Source organism: Petaurus breviceps, unplaced genomic scaffold, assembly GCF_028583685.1.
Source record: "Petaurus breviceps papuanus isolate PSGF00001 unplaced genomic scaffold, PetGlider_PUasm1.0 186, whole genome shotgun sequence".
Lineage (NCBI taxonomy): Eukaryota > Metazoa > Chordata > Mammalia > Diprotodontia > Petauridae > Petaurus > Petaurus breviceps.
In genome coordinates, this window is record NW_027185798.1 from 7,381,713 (window position 1) to 7,398,794 (window position 17,082).

General features: G+C 44.3%; 1 protein-coding gene across 3 annotated transcripts in view; it reads right to left on the reverse strand.

Annotated features, from left to right (window-relative positions):
* The window catches only part of POR (cytochrome p450 oxidoreductase), a 203,683-nt gene that overhangs the window by 74,027 nt on the left and 112,574 nt on the right, over positions 1 to 17,082 (reverse strand). The window contains exon 1 of one of the 3 annotated variants that reach the window (XM_069089465.1): positions 8,469 to 8,709. The exons of the other annotated variants lie outside the window; for them this stretch is intronic. The gene's annotated coding sequence lies outside the window, so the exon portion shown is untranslated. Of the gene's footprint in view, positions 1 to 8,468; positions 8,710 to 17,082 lie in introns of those variants that run through there. 3 annotated transcript variants of the gene reach the window in all.

The window sequence follows — 17,082 nt, forward strand, 5'->3', positions numbered from 1 at the left end:
CTCTCTCTCTCTCTCTCTCTCTCTCTCTCTCTCTCCTCTCTCTCTGCATTTTAAGTCCATGCCCTCTCCGGCAGGAGGTCAGTGGCATATTTCATCTTCAGTCTTCTGGTCTCAGGGTCTATCATTGTATTGATCAGAGTTCTAAAGTCTTTCAAAGTTGTTTTTCTTCTACCATCCTCATGTGTAAAGTGAAAATAAGAAGAGTCCCCACCTCTACAGAAATCCATCTTGCCCTACAAAAAAAGGGGGGGAATGGGGAGATATAAGGGCAGATTGGGGGAAGGGGTACTCAGTATGCTTGCCATCTTGGGTGTGGGGTAGGGGAGAAATGGGGAGAAAATTTGGAACTCAAAATCTTGTGGAAATGAATGTTGAAAACTAAAAATAAATAAATTAAAAATTCAAAAGAAAGAAGAAGAGGGGCGGCTAGGTGGCGCAGTAAATAGAGCACCAGCCCTGGAATCAGGAATTCCTAAGTTCAAATCCAGCCTCAGACACTTAAAACACACACACACACACACACACACACACACACACACACAAACTAGTGGTGTGACCTTGGGCAAGTCACTTAACCCCAATTGCCTTCCAAAAAGCAAAAAAAATAAAAATTTTTTTAAAAAAGAAAGGAGAGTCCCCATCTCCCAGGGATAGTAAGAGAATGAAATGAGATAACCTGGAAATAAAGTACTTTGTACACCTGCAAGTGCAATCTGTTGGGTTTGGGTTTTTGTTTGTTTTTGCTTTTTGGAGGGGGGAAGGTAGAGCAATTGGGGTTAAGTGACTTGCCCAAGGTCACATGGCTAGTAAGTATGTTGCCCCAAGTGCAACCTGGATGCTTCCTATGGCCATGGTGATGATGCTGTAATTGCATAAATTGATCTTATGTTTCTGCAGTTCATAGCAGTCATTTACAGCTTTTTAAAACAGCGATTTCTTAAGTGTGAACCTCAGGTTTTTAGCTTGTCACTGTAGCCAATCAGATTACAGGAAGCATTTCCTCTGATCTTGTGCCTTTCCTGTATGAGTTCTTAACCTGGGGTTCCTGAATTTGGAGTAAAACTTTTTGATAGCTGTATTTCAAAACTGTTGATTTCCTTTGTAATCCTATGGTTTTGTTGGGTGCATTAAAAAAATATAATTCTTTGAAAGGGTCTATAGTCTTCCTTCTGCTGCCAAAAGAGTCCAGGATGCAAAAAAAAGTTGAGCCCCTGGAAGAACAAAAGCCCCAAAGTACAATCTAATAGGCCCTCCCTCCCAAGGTTGTTGGGAGGGTCAGATGAGATAATATGTGTAAAGTGCTTGATACAGTGCCCAGAATAGAGTTGGTACTATCTAGCTGCTTCTGTTCCTGTTCTCTGCACTAGACTCAGATGCATTGATCTAGGCGCCTCTCCTAGGCTTTCCAAATTAAATGGTTGTTGGCTAGCGCTACACCTAGGAATTTTTCTTTGAAGTCCCACAGCAATGCTTCATAGGTTTTTGCTTGCTTGCTTATAGCTAGTTCATCAATATGAAGCTAGTAAAACACGCCCGGGGCAAAGGGCCACTCAGGGCTCCGTTCATCCACCCAGGCTGTCCAGTGGTGCTGGAGACTCTGGAGCTGAGGGAGGGAGGGAGGGATGTGGAGTGGATAGGCAGGGGGAGGCAGTTATTCCTGGCCTGGGGCCCAGTTGGGCAAGGTGGATGAATTGCTCTATATACTGGAAGGGAAATAGGGGTACAGAGTTGGCATGTGAGACGGTGGAATCTAGAGAAGATAGCAAAAGGGTAAGGCAGGGCAGATGGGCCCTGACATTTGAAGACTTAGTGCCTAGGACATTCCAGGCTGTGGGCCCCAGAGATGTTGCCTAACTTTCCCTGAAGCAAAGTTAGAGAGAGCTTTGGGAGTTTAAGCCTTCCTTCTCGACCAGGAAAACCAGTGCAGGAGCCTGCCCAACCCTGCCCTCCAGAAAAGAAACAAAGTCAGACTTTCTAACGATAATCACTCCTTTCTCTAGTTCTTTTCCCCTCCTATTTTATCTCTTCCCTTTTCTCCTGATTTTCCTCTCTTCCTCTCCTCTCCCCTGGCCTTTCCATGCTTTTCAGTTGCCTAACTCTTTCCCTTGTCTTCTTTGTCCCCCTCTTCCTCTTCACTAATGTTTGGGGCATTTTCTCTCTCCCAGCTATCCTCTATTCCCTTTCCCTCCCCTTTCCTCATCTTCTCTTCCATTTTCCTCTTCTCTTTTCCCTCCCCTCTCTTCCTTCCCTTCCTCTCTTCTCCTCCTCTTCTCCTCCCCTTCTTACTCTCTCCTTCCTTCCCCTTCCTCCTTTCTTTCCCCTTCCTCCTCATCCTTTCTTCCTCCTTCATATCCTTTTCCTCTTTTCCCTTTCTTTTCCCCTCTCCTCCTCTTCCTTTTCCTCTTCCCTTATTCAGTCTCCTTTTCCCATCTCCCTTTCTGCCTTCCTTGTTTTCTCTCTCCCCATTTTCCTCTTCTCTCTCCCTTTCCCCCTTCTTTCTTTCCCCCCTCTCATCTCTCTTCCTCCTTCTTATTCCCTTCCCCTCAACCCTTTTGCCTTCAGGTTTGGTGGCATAAACCCAGTTAAAAATGACTTTTCGTGATTCAGCTGTTGGGAGTGGGGCACAGTTGGTTTCAGAACAACAGCCTTCCCTCCCGGTTGCTGTCCCAAGGCTCCAATCCTTGACTAAGTGCTCCAGCTCCATTAAAATTTGCTGCTACCCCACTGTTACATGACGCGATTACCAGAGAACCAAACATTTATTTTTGTAAAACCTTGCACTGCTCTCCATTTGCTTTCAGTTATCTGGAGAGAACTGGTTTAGCCATTGTGAAAGAGATTGCTTTATAGGTAGGGTCCAAGCCCTTGAAGGGTACTGTGAGGGGGTGGGGAGCTGATGTCTCCCTCCCTCAGGGATATATCTTTTTGCTCCATCCAATCATAAGATCCTAGATCTGGGGATGGATGGGGCCTTAGACATTGTTGAGTCTAACCCTCCCCTCCCCCCCTCCTTTTGAAGATAATGAAACTGGAGTCCCGGAAGTTAAGAGACTTGCCCAGAGTCACACAGCTACTGTCAAATCCAGGGTTAGAAGTTAGGGCCTCTGACTGAAGAGCCCACACTCTTTCTTTCTGACCTCATTATGCTTCAGTTTCCTCATTTGTAAAACCAGGATAATACTAGGTAATATGAAATAACAGGAAGATGACTGGAGCAGCCTGGTCATGAAGTGGATACAATGGGGTTAGAAAGGCCTGAGTTCAAACCCTGCCTCAGACACTTATTAGCTATGTGACTTTGGGCACATTTCAGCCTCAGTGACCGCATCTATGAAATGGGGATGATAACAGCATCTACCTTCCAAGGTTGTTGTGAGGGTCAAGTGATATCCTATGTAAAGTGGTATATAAATGCCAGCTGTTGTTGTTGTTATTAATAATAATAGAAGAAGGAAGGGACTCAGGCTCAATCCCCAGCCATCACTACATGTGTTCCTAGAAGGCAGGAAATGTGTTCATTCTGTCTTTTGTCCCTGTATCCTGACATGGAGCCTTGAACATAGAAGGTTCTTAACAAACTGAAGTCAGCCTGAGCCTGAGACTCCATTTTCTCATCTGTAATACCTATAGGAGAGGGGCTGGATCTTGAGTATTCTTGGTATAGGGAGCTCCCAACCGAGAAAACTCCTGCTCCCAGTGCAGGTCAGCACCTTCTCTTAGGGAGAGCTGCCCAGAGCACTGAGAGTTTAAGTGATTTGCTCAGAGTCACAATGGAGCAGACAGGAAACCAGGTCTTCTGGGTTCTGGGGCCAGCCCTCTATCCGCCAAGACATGATGTCTTCCTGTCCTAGGCAAGGCTTAATGATACCTGTGATGCTTACCTAACAGAGTGGTGAGAAGCTTGATAATGTACATGAAGTACTGGGTGGGACACACCCAGGAGAATGATTTTTACAACAAATAACATTGTGAAAGCAAACAAGGAAAGATTTTGGACCTCAGGCCAACGCAATGACCAATCCTGATTTTGGAAGCCCTAGATGAACAGACCCATGGCCTCCAGCCTGAAGGGTGATAGACTCAAGATGCAGAAGAAATACATTTGTAGATGTGGCCTGTGTGGGGATTTGTGTTACCAGGGTTTGGTTTGGTTTTTCTTTTTGTCCAGGGGGAGTAGGGGAGTGGAAAAGAAAATGAATGCTTATTATTTGAAAATTTAAATTAAATTGAAACACATAAAGTGTCCCATAAACCTTAAAGCATTTTATTACCCTGGGCTCTGGTAAGAATTGTCTTTTGTCAGCCTTTAAGTACAGTATTGAGTGACTTGTTAGGCCATGGAAGGTGGGGGAATGGAGGGAGGGAAGAGGGAAGAGACATAGATTTCTGTGAATTACTTCAGTTCTTTAAATGAATACTTAAATTACTTCTGTGAATTCTTTAAAGGGCTAAGTGCAGTGGCGAATGACTTGTGGGGTGGGGGTGAGGATTGGGAAGAAGTACATTTTAAAGTCAGTAAGCAGGAATATAGGAACATTCTTCAAAATCCCTTAATTGCCCAGAAAGTACAGCATGGTATCTTTTAATGGCTACAGCTGGAAAAGAGTGTGGGTCTCTTTAAAAAGGAGGGCAGTCACTGAAGTCAGGAGGGTTCCTAAGAATACAAATGAGTGCCAATGATTTTTTGCTGGTTTTTTAAAAATCATACCCAGTTGAACTATCGATCTGGGCAGTGTTGAGAATGGAGAACTTCTCAAGTAAAAAGGGAACAAAAACAGATAAAGATTCAGTTGGCAGGAAAACTGATGATTAAGGGACAAAAATAATATCGAAAACGTGTGTTAGCACATGTCTGGGGACAGGGCAACGTGCATAACTGTTCCTTCTCCCTTACTTGTCATGGGGACAAGAGAAGACCCAAGTGGGTCAGGAGCTGCAGCAGGTCCTTTGTGACTAGGGATGCTAGAAATAGACTGTCTGGGGGATGTGATGTAGAAGAGATTCGAGGATTCTCCCTTGTGTGCTAGTATGCTGACACTGAGAAGCCCCAGGGGACAGGAGAAGACAAAGAAACAGCATCCCCTAGGAGCTAATAGCCCTTACTTTGAATGGTTGGTTGTTTCTATTTTTGCCAAGCACATAGAGTTGGGTTCTATAATCCAGAATACTATCTAAGTGTCTGTCAACAGGTCTGAAGAAAAGAGAAGGAATTATTTGGGCTGGGAGAGACCAAAGGAGACCCAGTCCTTTGCATCCGCCTCCCTCCCCCCCACTATTGATTCCTTTTATCAATTGATTCTATCAATACATTTTTTTTTAGACCAGACATGATTTTATTGGTGGAAGGAATTCATCATGAGAGGAATCCCTCTCGGCTGAGGCAGACCAGCCCTGGCTCTTGCTGAGGCACAGAGATAAAATTATTTGCTCTAGGTCATGTGGACATGTGTCATAGGTGGAACTGAGACCAGCTCTCAGACCTCTACAAATAACTGCATCTTCATTTAACATCCTCCATTTCCAGAGCACTTTTCCTCTCCTGATGTCCTAGAAACAGTGCTGGCCTCAGGGTTCTGGTACTAGCTCTGTCACTATGAGGTCTTATATAAAACACTTTCACTGTGTCTCAGTTTCCTATTCTGTCAAATGTGACTGTTGGACTATCTGAGCTCTAAACTCTCTTCTGGCTCCAGCATTCTATTTACTCCCTGTCTTTATACCATCCCTGTGTAGCAGGGCAAGAGGCAAGAGATTGTTCTCTCCAATTTACAGATGGGGGAACTGAGGCATGGGAAGTTGGAGGTAAAGGTAAATTTATATTTAATGGAAGAAACACAAATGTTAGAATGTAAGCTCCTCGAGGGCAGGAACTATGTAACTTTTATCTTAGTATGTCCCAACACCAGTATAGTTCCTGGAACATAGTAGATATTTAATGCAAAATGACTGCTTAACAAGTCAGGAATGGCACTGGGGCTGAGACAAGCCTTCACTAGAAAATCTCACCAATTTCCTCAGTTTCCTCACCTGTAAAAGGAGAGTGGGACAAGATGGTCTCTGAGGTCCTCTCCATATCTAAATCTATAATTGAGCTAACCCTGACCCTGTCCTAGAGTGCCAGGAAATGATAGATGTCACCTAGTCAACCAAGCCAGAGCCAATAACTCTGGCTCCCTCCCAGAATAAGAGGCTCATTCTACCTCAGGGCCATTTTGTCAGTGACCTTAACCTTTTCTGGCCCATCTATATTTTCATAGATAAACAGCTGGTTTCCTCCCCCTTGCTCTGCAAAGTCCTGTTCCCTCCTCCTTTACAGGCATGGCAAGACAGCATTTCCCCCTTGGAATCTGATTGCTCGGGTAGAAAGAGGAAGACCTCAAAATTTGACAGCCATCATCCCGGGGCATAGCCCAGCTTCCTCTTTCGTTCTGGGATAGTGGGGAAAGCCTGGGATGGTGCAATGGAAGCCTTGACTCTGCCGCTTACTAACTGTTGACTTTGAGGCAAATTGCTTCCCGGATCTGGGCCTTTGCCCTACTGCCCTGCCTCTCATTTTAGCCAGCATCACCAGTGGTGGCTGCTGCTCAGGCCTCAGGCTCCATTCTTGCTCAGGTTCAAGTCAGACGAACTAGGCTCTGAACTCCAGGCTCTCAGACCTTGGGTGTCTCCTCCCTGCCCTTTCTACCTCCTAGTCAGCTCCTCAGGGGCCTGGGGCCTGTGGCTACTCTATGGTCTTAAAGCACTCTCTCCATCTCTCTCCTTCCCTTTCTTTGCCTGTGGCCACCAACTTCTACCAAAACAGGCTTTACAATGGGGAAAGTCATTATGCAAAGACACAGTAGAAGTGATCTCATCGCAAGGTCTTACAAGAGCCTGAAATTGCTCTTGGTTTTCACTTCTATGGCCTGGAAAACAATGATTCATAATCATCCATAGGTCCAAGACTGGAGCTCCATGAGGGCATCATGATCTCTTATCTCCTCCCTTACAGTTAAGCACTTAATAGTTGTTGAGGTTTCAGGCAAACAGCCAGGACTGCTCTAAGAGTGTGTTTGGCACAGCCATGGCCAATGGCTGAACTGGGGCTGGAATGAGGGAAGAGTCAGTACTGGGCTCAGAGCTTAACAAAAAAATGTCTGGATTGTAGATTTAGAGAAAGAAGAGACCTCAGATTGCCTAATACTAGCCTCTCATTTTACAAATGAAAAAAACTAAGACCTAGGGAAGTTAGATAACTTGTCACATGTTACCCTTACTAAGTATCTGGGGCAGGATTTGAACATGGGTCCTCTGAAACCTAAGTCAGCAGATGTTTCACACTACCACAAGATCTCTTGTCCTGAAGTAGGGTACTTTTTTCTTTTTCCCTGGAGAAGAAATTTTATTTTCATCAACCTCTAATAGAAATTTAGCATTTCCTCAGACTGCCAAAGAAAGTGATTCCAGATAGCCCCAGACTTCTAGGGTGAAGAGGTCAGTGCTAGAAAGAGACTGGTGGAGGACCAAAGGATCGGTCTTCAGAATCCTGGATACAGGGGAGCCTGTAGCTACATACCTTTTTCCCATTTTTCATGCATGGAGAAGCAGTTTTCAGGCTCCAGGGAGAACAAAGAAGTAAGACCAGTTCTTAGCCAGTGTTCTCCATGGTCCAAGGTGTGTGTGTGTGTGTGTGTGTGTGTGTGTGTGTCTGTCTGTCTGTGTATGTGTATGTGTCTGTGTCTGTGTGTGTGTCTGTGTGTGTATGTGTCTGTGTCTGTGTGTGTATGTGTCTGTGTGTGTATGTGTCTGTGTGTCTGTGTCTGTGTGTGTGTGTGTTTTGAATGAGAGCTGAGAAAGGAAGTACCTTTTAATCCAATCAACAAACTTTTATTAAACACTGACCGCACACCAGGAAGGCACAGTGGTCTAAGTGGGCTCCAACACCGGTCAGAGGAGTTGAGTTTAAATCTCAGTTCAACTACTAACTTGATGTGTGACCTTGGGAAAATCCCTGTCCTTCTCTGGGCCTCTGTGTCCTCATCTGTAAAATGAGGGGGTTGGATTACATTGGTCCAATGGATAAATTTCAAGGAGTCCATGATCATGAATGGGAGCAGGGGGGCATGGAGAACCTCAATTACACCTTTATTTTCCACTAACCTTTAACTGAAATCTAGCATTTCCTTCGATTGTGAATTTAAAAACAACAAACACCACCACCATGATTCTAGGACGGGTCCCACAGGTTTCACCCAACTGCCAAAGGGGACCATAATGTAAAAAAAGCTAAGTCTTTGTGGTCGCCTAAGTGCCAACCATCCCTGGCAGTCTCTGGCCTCTGGCTTTGCCCCATCCCACTCACTGTACCCTGCAACCCACCAGCAGCGTTAGACACAATGGGAAGGGACACAAGGACAGCTGCCCCTTCATTGGGGTAGAGCAAAGTGTGTGAAGAGGGGTCCCAATGGCTGACTGAGCTACTCACTCACCTAGGCCTTCTTGATGTAGTGACTCAGGACTTCTTCTGGGGGTCAGAGGGAGCTGCACTTGACCCAGGGGTGTCCAAAAAGCTGAAGCAGTCTCCCCAAGAGGCAGCACTCAGATGACCCCAGACAAAGACCACGACCCTTCTCAGGGCTGCAGGGATCTTAGGTGGCAAGGGTGGTACCAAAGAGAGGGGAGCAGTTGACAGGGGCAGCTCAGTAGAGTTTTACTGTCTTTTCTAATCTCTGATCCTCTGACTGCCTTTTTATGTGAGGAGAAGGGGGAGGAACTAGCAGAGATTATGCTCTCCAGGCCAGCCCTCTTCCCTCCCCCTTCCTCTCCCAGGAGCAGGCTGTTTCCCTGGAGCCACTCTCCCAGCCCATTGTGCCCCAGAATTGACACACAGCCACAACAACAACCCCAGAATTCCAGGGACATTGACTGTTCAGGGATGGCCAATCAGCTTTCCCCTTTCTCCTCCTCCCTTCACTCCAGCCCCACAGAAAGCTGTTGGAATTGGGAAGTTTTCCCCTGGATCTGGGGGAAGTCAGCTGGGAGGTTCAACATGAACTGAGACTTTCTCTCCCTGAGAACTCTGGGCTGAATGCCACAGGGGTGGGAGATGGAGACTTGCAAGGGCTCTGGCCTTGTTGGCAAAGAGAGGTCAGTTACGCAGTGCCTCAAGAACCTGGCCACAGTGAGGAAAGCAATAGGTACCTGGAAAAATCTTTATTGCTGCTTTCTCCCTGTGTCCTCTTCACCTCATGGAACCTAGGGCTGGAAAGGACCTGAGAGGCCTCTAGTTCAACCGCATGCCTTTACAGGTGAGGGAGCTGAGGCCCAGAGAGATTAAGGGATCACAGCTTTAGAACAGAAAGAGACTTTGGAGGCTGTCCAGTCCATCCCTCATTTTACAAATAGGAAAACAGAGGCTCATAAAGGCTGTCAAAATCTAGTCCAAGCTGTACCTGAGTGGGGAATTTTCTCCACAAAATACCTGAGAAGGAGTTATCCAGCTCTGCTTAAAGCCTGCCGGGGAGGAAGAGTCCACTACTGACAAAGGCAACCCATTCCACTGAGGAAAGAAAGCTCAAACTGGGAGGAACTCGCCCAATGTTACATGAGTAGGAAATGTCAGAGATAGCATTAGAACCTAGGACAGTCCCAATCCACTGTATCAGGCTGCCTCTCCAGTATCCCCTCTGCTAGCAATATACTCCTTTCTGTGACCCAAGTCAAGGAAACCAGGACCTAATAACACTGTAAAAGGAGGTGAGTTTGTTTGGGATACCTTGCCCTCTCTTGCTTCCCTTTATCTCATGTGCTTTCACCATTGGTCTCTCCCCAAACTCGACCATTCTCTACAATTTTCTCTTTTTCTCCTGTCAACCCCCCTCTCTCCCCATTCCAGTAGGACCAAGTTGTTAGGCAATTTAACTAGGTTGGGATAGATGAGACCAACTGGATTCAACAGCTGGAAACTATAGATGGGAGCTTTCACTGGGTGCCCCAACTTGCCTTGCCCCAGGGGTCCCAACTGTGGGAAGGAAGAGTCCAACTCCTATCTTCCCTGAGGGTAAGGAAGAGGGACAAATTTACTCTTAAGCAATCCCCATAATCCCTCCCAGCACCTTGTTAGGCCAAGCACATCAAAGTCCTGAGGGAAGAGAGGGGATACAGCCTCTGCAGCAAAGAAAGGGCTGAGCTCAGAATTAGCAAGACCTTTACTAGCTAGGTAACCTTTGTGTAGCCTCTCCGAGCCTCAGCTGGAACATGGCAGTAAGAGCCACAGCGCCTGCTTCATGGGACAGGTGTGAGGATTAGACGAGACTATATATAAAGTGAATTGTAAACATGGTTCTGTAATCATTAAAGTGCTTTGTAAACTTCAAAGCCCTCTACAAATGTTCCAAGTGAGGACTGGCCTCAGAATTCCTCAGATTGGGAGCCCCCTCCTCAACTTATGCTGGCCAATACCTTCTCTGCCATGTATAGAGTTGTCTAGAGCCCTGGGTCGTTAAGGAACTCACCCAGGGTCACACAGCCAATGTCAGAGGAGGAACTGGAAACCCAGATCAGCCCCAAATGAATGTTTGCTCTTAGTAAGAGCCTCCTAAGTCAGTGGAATACAAGCACTTATTAAATATACTATGAGCAGGCCAGTGTGCCAGTTTAAACTGGAGATGGAAAGATAAAGAAACAAAACTGTCTGCCCTCAGGGAGTTTCCGTTTTAACATTTACATAGCTTCCATTACATCTAAGCTCTACTTGAAGTCCATAATCACTCAAAAGATTTTAGCTCAACTATGGATACAGGAAAAGCCAAGTGAGTGAAAAAAGTCTATTATCCAGGATACGACATGCCCTTGGCTAGATGACCCAAAGAGTTCATCCTTCAATTGGCATGGTTTGGCCAGATGCTGAAAATGGACCCAGAATTGCACAGCAGGGAAGAAGCAGGCTTGGCCCGCTTTGGGGGAATTGTGCGGCATTTTCAATAACTCCAGATTGTCTCAGAAACAAAGACCTATCTTTTTGACATCGATATATTTCCACTGATGCTGTAAGCCATGAAGAATTAGTCACCTGAAGGGCAATAGACACAGTGGGCTTGGATAGACTATGGAACATTGCCAACAAAGGTTTGTGAAACTGTAAGAGGAAGGTGGCCGGTTAGGTGGTGTGGGATGACTAATGGCTACCATCATGTTCTGTTGGAACCCATACCATGGTAAGAGCTCTGGAGGACCCTCAACACATTGGTCAGATCCGTAGGGATGGCTTTATGGGAAGATACTGCAGAGTTTCTGAGGATGGAATGGCTCCAATGGTTGTGGCCTCCCCAGCTGGAGAGAGGGCCCACATCAATGAGATCACAGAAACAGTGAAGATTGAAGGAATAATTGCACTGGTCTGTCTGGTTTTGGAGATGAGGAAGTCCTAACCTGGGACTCCAGAGCTGCCTGAGACACAGAATAGTCCAGTCTCATCATCAAGCCCATGAGTGAAAAACATCAAGTCCAGAGTTGAACCGGAATTAGAGGCACCTCCAACAAGGGCCCAGATAAATGGTTTTTGAGTGAATTCACATCCAGCCAGAAGGAAACTAGAGGGGAGGGGAGGAGAGGGAAGGGAAGAGCAGGCAGGGCAGGGCAAAGGAGCAGAAAAGAGGCAGAGGGTGGGAGTTATTGACAGAGCAGGTTTTTCTGCCTCCAGCTGGTCCCTTCCTCTCTGGGCCCCAGCTCCCTCTTCTGAAAAAATGGGAAGGTTAGACTAGATGACCTCCAGGTATCTAGTGTTTGCAGAATACTGTTCAGCACAGATACTCTGGGGCTTCTGATTTTTAGAGTAGAAAAGAGGAAGTCTGGTACAATGGGAAAACCATTGGATTGAGGGTCAGAGGACTTGGGTTCAAACTGTACCTCTGACACTTACTTCTTCTGTGACAAGTCACTTAACTTCATTCTTGACTCAGTTTCTCCATCTGTAAAATGGGGATCATAAAGTGCACAGTCCCTGTCACCTAGTAAGTGCTATATACACATTAGCTGTTATTAAAAATGCTTGTTGACTTGAATCAATGGAAGCTTCTTTAGGGAGGCACTCATGTTGTATTTTATCCTTATATTTCTGTGAGATGACAACATGTATTTAGATGGGCACCCTGTAGAGGTGGCCAGCAGTGGACACACACACACACACACGTATATGTGTAAATCTATATGTGTTTGTGTAGGTAAAGGTATAGGTGAAGGTATGGATATGAATATGTGTTTGTGTGCATACATACCTAATGTTGCATTATAGGTACATACACACATTGTATATATACAGAAGTGTATTTAAACACTGTATGTGTATATATACACAATATATATCTTGACATATGCTAATATATTGATGGCATATATAGCATATACTTACATATCCACATATAGTGTGTATATATCTATATACATACACATGCACACACATACTGTTTTATGTGCAAACACACATATAACATCTAGATATATGTATATGGTACCATGGTGTAGCAGCAAGCACCCCAAGCGTCCTCAGGATTTGCAGCTACCACAGGTTCTTGGATCTGCTTTGTTAAAGGAAAGCAACTCAAAATGGGTTAACAAGCTTACTTTAATCAGTCAGACATATATCGTTTACCTTGTTCAGGAGAAATGGTCAGCACCCTGAACCTCAAAGTATACAGGCATAATTATCAAGACAGAAACATCAAGTAGACAGATTTCCAAACTGTCCAACCATTACATCCATACCCAGTCAACATCTGGGTTTCCACATTCTGGGTTTTTCAAAGCCGGGGGACTCTCAAAAACGGCTTCCCAGAATTCAGATCAAATCACAGAACACTTCTCAAAGTGAGTCCCAAAACAAAGCTACACATCAGGACTTATATAGCCTTCTCCTGGCTCAGAGAATGTAACAACCTTATTGACTCACTGGCCAATCAAGAAGTATCTACTGAAAAACAAGCCTCCCACCCCAGGCTTCAGGTGCACATTAGCCTAGGGGCAGGGAAGATCTTTAAAATTTACATTTCCATTACACATGGATAGAGTGCTGGACTTGAAATCTTCCTGAGTCCAAATCTGACCCCAGACACTTACTAGCTATGTGATCCTGGCCCAGTCACTTCATCCTGTTTGCCTCAGTTTCCCTATCTATAAAATGAGCTAGAGAAGGAAATGGCAAATCACTCCAATATCTTTGCCAAGAAAATCCCAAAATGAGTTCATAAAGTGTCAGACATGACTGAAAAATAACTGAACAATGATAAAATATGTTACATGTGTGTGTTGATGCATAAATACACATTATATATACACTATAGATATTCTGTGTATCTTATGTAGGTGTGTATCTGTAGTATATATATATCAACATATGTGGATGCATGTTGATATATACTAATATCACATGTGGTATATACATGCTCATACATGTATGACATACTATGTACAACACGGTGTATATTATATTGGGTTTTATATGCATAATCACAGTGTGTTTCTAGTGTATAAATGTAAAATATATATCTTGTTATACTAATATTAGTATAGATTGATGTCATACTGTGACATTTGCATGCACATACACATGTTATATACATATATTATGTATACATGTGCTGTGTATATATACTATGTATGCGCTATATATCATGATATGCTGATATATCTTGATGACCATATATATATATGATATATATCTGTCATTTTTGTATAGTAATCACACGAGAGGACAGCAAACTGGATTACCTTGAGGAAATTGCAAAGTTCCATTTAAAAAACTTCTCCTTCTCCCAGAAGCAAAGACATATGTGTGCATGTGTGTGTATGTGTATATATATAACTGTTTTTTATTATTTTGACTTCCTTAATCACACCTGTATTTCCCTCTAGAACCCTCCCCAGATTACCAGCCTTTATAATAACAAATAAAAGCAGAGTAAGTCAAAAACGTTCAGCAACACTAGCCTGTATATTGAGTCTAACATTGTATACACCTTTCCACACCCATGGCCTCCCCCCTCCATTTATATTCTTTGGGAAGCCTACCTTTTTAATCCTGAGATTTGATGGCTACTCTGGGCCAGATGTGGAACATAACCATCCATGCCCCAGGAAGAACAGGGGAAAAGATGTTATAAGGAAATGCAGGATAGGCAGAAAATATGTTGTTTCTGTTTGTCCTTCATTCTCAAAGAAGATCATGATATCAAGGTGATGCCATGACTTGCAAATTAATTGGGATTAAGCAAGGCAGGGCTGTGCAAGGTCACCAGCCTCACTTTCTCCTCTAGAGTCATCTGGGTCCAGTGGTGAGACATAGATCAGGACAACTGGACATGGTCGGAAGCAGAAAAGATAGAAAGCAAGGGATGGAAGATGGGCAGCCAGAGGACTTGACTGGTGATCTCTCAATGTTGGAAGATTGGGAGGAATGGAGACAGGCCTCCAGACTTTTGGGTGGAGCCCCTGTGCCAAGCTTAGGGGAGGGAATGGATGGGCTTCAATCTTCACCATGGGAGGGAACTTCCCAATCAAGGATATCACTTTGAAGCCTTTGTGTATTGATTGTCCTGACCTAGCACAGGGACAGAGGATGAGGACAAGGCCTCACCTGCTCAGGTTGGCTGCTAACACAGACATTCCACATGGCTAACGCATCTCCTTAAGCATCAGCATTCCAGAGGCAGAACAGAGCTTTCCACATTCCATCCAAGGCACCTGCCCTTGGGGCGTCTCCCTTGTGGCTCTCCCTCCCTCCCTCTGTGAAGCTGCCTTCCCTGCTACTCCTTCTCCCACTCCCCTGGCTCTGTCCTCTAGTAGATTCCCTTCTCCTCCACCACCTGTTGCCCTTCCAGCCCATCTGGGCTGCAGCCTTCAACCCCTCTCCCTCTGGAACCCAGCTTCCCTTTATCTCTTAACAATAACTATAATTCTTCTAGTATATCCTGTTTTCAAGGCCTCTTGCTTCTGAACTCCTCCCAAAAGCAACCTTCTCTTTTTAGGCAGCAGTAACCCCAGGGATCATGAATTAACAGGCATTTCTTAAGCCCCTACTCCAGACCAGATACTGGGCTATATTTGGGGGATGTGAAATTCCAAAATGAAGCTAGAGGATCATAGATTGGAAGTGCTCTTACAGTCATTTAGTCAAACTTCCTCTTGCTTTACAATGAGCAAACTGAGGTCTGGGAGGTAAGATGACTTGCCCAGAGTGATATAAAGAACAAAGGTACAATTTAGAGGAATAAAATTACAGTCAGAATTCATACTCAGGCCAGAGAACAGATTAAGAGCTGAAAGGAGTCTCAGAAGCCTTCTGATCTGTCTACCAGACAGAACCAGCCTCAACTCATGGATGGTTGGCCAGAGCCAAATATAGCAGGCTAGAGACAGGAAAGTTAGGAATCAAACAGAAGTTTCTTTTCAAAGTGAGGGAAATGACTTGCAAGCAAGGTGCCATGTGCTGGTGCCCTGGCCCTGGTGGGGGGACCCCAGGCTATGTTCGGAGATCTCAATACATATACTGGGGGTGGGGAACCTGTGACCTTAGGGGAGTCATAGCCCTGACAACGAGGGGTAACAGCAACAATGAGACAAGTTCGATTCATAGAAGAGCTTCCTAACCAGAACATGGATACAGCAGGCATTTGTCTAAGCTCAGAGAACACCTGGTGCTGGTCAAAGCAATACAACAATTATGTGAAACAATTTGGGGACTTTGCTGTGGCTGAGATCATCCAGAGAGTGACTGCAAAGGATTGTTGTTATGCCCAGTTCAGGCACAGCCTACCTGCTGGGCCTGAGCTCTGGAAAACAGGGGGGCTCCTAACATCTTGACAGGTTCCCATATGAAGATACAGGAGCTCAGAGATGAAAATTTGTCCCAGCCAACACAGGTAGCAAATCACAGAGCAGGATTTGAACCCTGAAGTGTTTGTGAGTGACGATGATTAAGGTCCAAATTAAAAAGGACAATTTGAAACAAAGAAGAGACAAGCCAGTCTCCATTCTGTCCTAGCTTACTGAAATTATGGTTCCTTCTGATATGGGAGTGTGAATTAGTGAAAAAGAGAACATCTGAGATCAATAAATTGGGGTGCATATAACTTATAAGAGTTTGTCAGAATGATGTTATAGGTGGGCGGCTAGGTGGCACAGTGAATAGAGCACAGGTCCTGAAGTCAGGAAGGCCTGAGTTCAAACCTGGCCTCAGACACTTAATACTTACTAGCCGTGTGACCTTGGGCAAGTCACTTAACCCCAATTGCCCTGGCCTGCCCTCCCCCCTCTAAAAAAAATTAAGAATGATGTCATAGGACCAAAGAGGTAGACCACTTTTTCCAGTTCCCTCATTTTTACAGATGAGGAAATTGAGGCCCAGAAATGTTAAGTGATGACCCTAAGCATCAAAGGTAAGATTCAAACTCAGGTTCTCTGACTCTGGAGTCAAGGATCTTACTTTCTACTCTGCCACATATTTTCCTCAAGGACTGCCATATGTTGCCTTCCCCCTCCCATAATTTTTACAATGCTCTCTTTAGCCAAATATCTTATATTTGAGGTAAATTTAAATATATAAGGTACATAACACAATATTATACATATATAATATAACATGCACACATCTCGGTGTATATGTACATTCGCTGAGTGAATGTAGTGTCTATATACATATAGACACTATATACATATAGACACTGTATCTATCTAGATACACTGAGTATGTGTATACATATAGACATACACTGAGTATGTGTATACATATAGACACTGTATTTATACATACACTGAGTATATGTATACATATAGACACTATATGTATATGTTTATATATACACAGAGTATGTGTATACATATAGACACTGTATGTGTATATTTATATATACACTGAGTATGCATGTACATATACACACTGTATCTATATATATACACTGAGTATTGTATACATATAGACTGTATGTATATCTATTTATATATACACACTGAGTATGGGTATACATATAGACACTATATGTATATATTTATATATACTGAGTACGTGTATACATATAGATGCTGTATGTATATATTTATATACACTGAGTA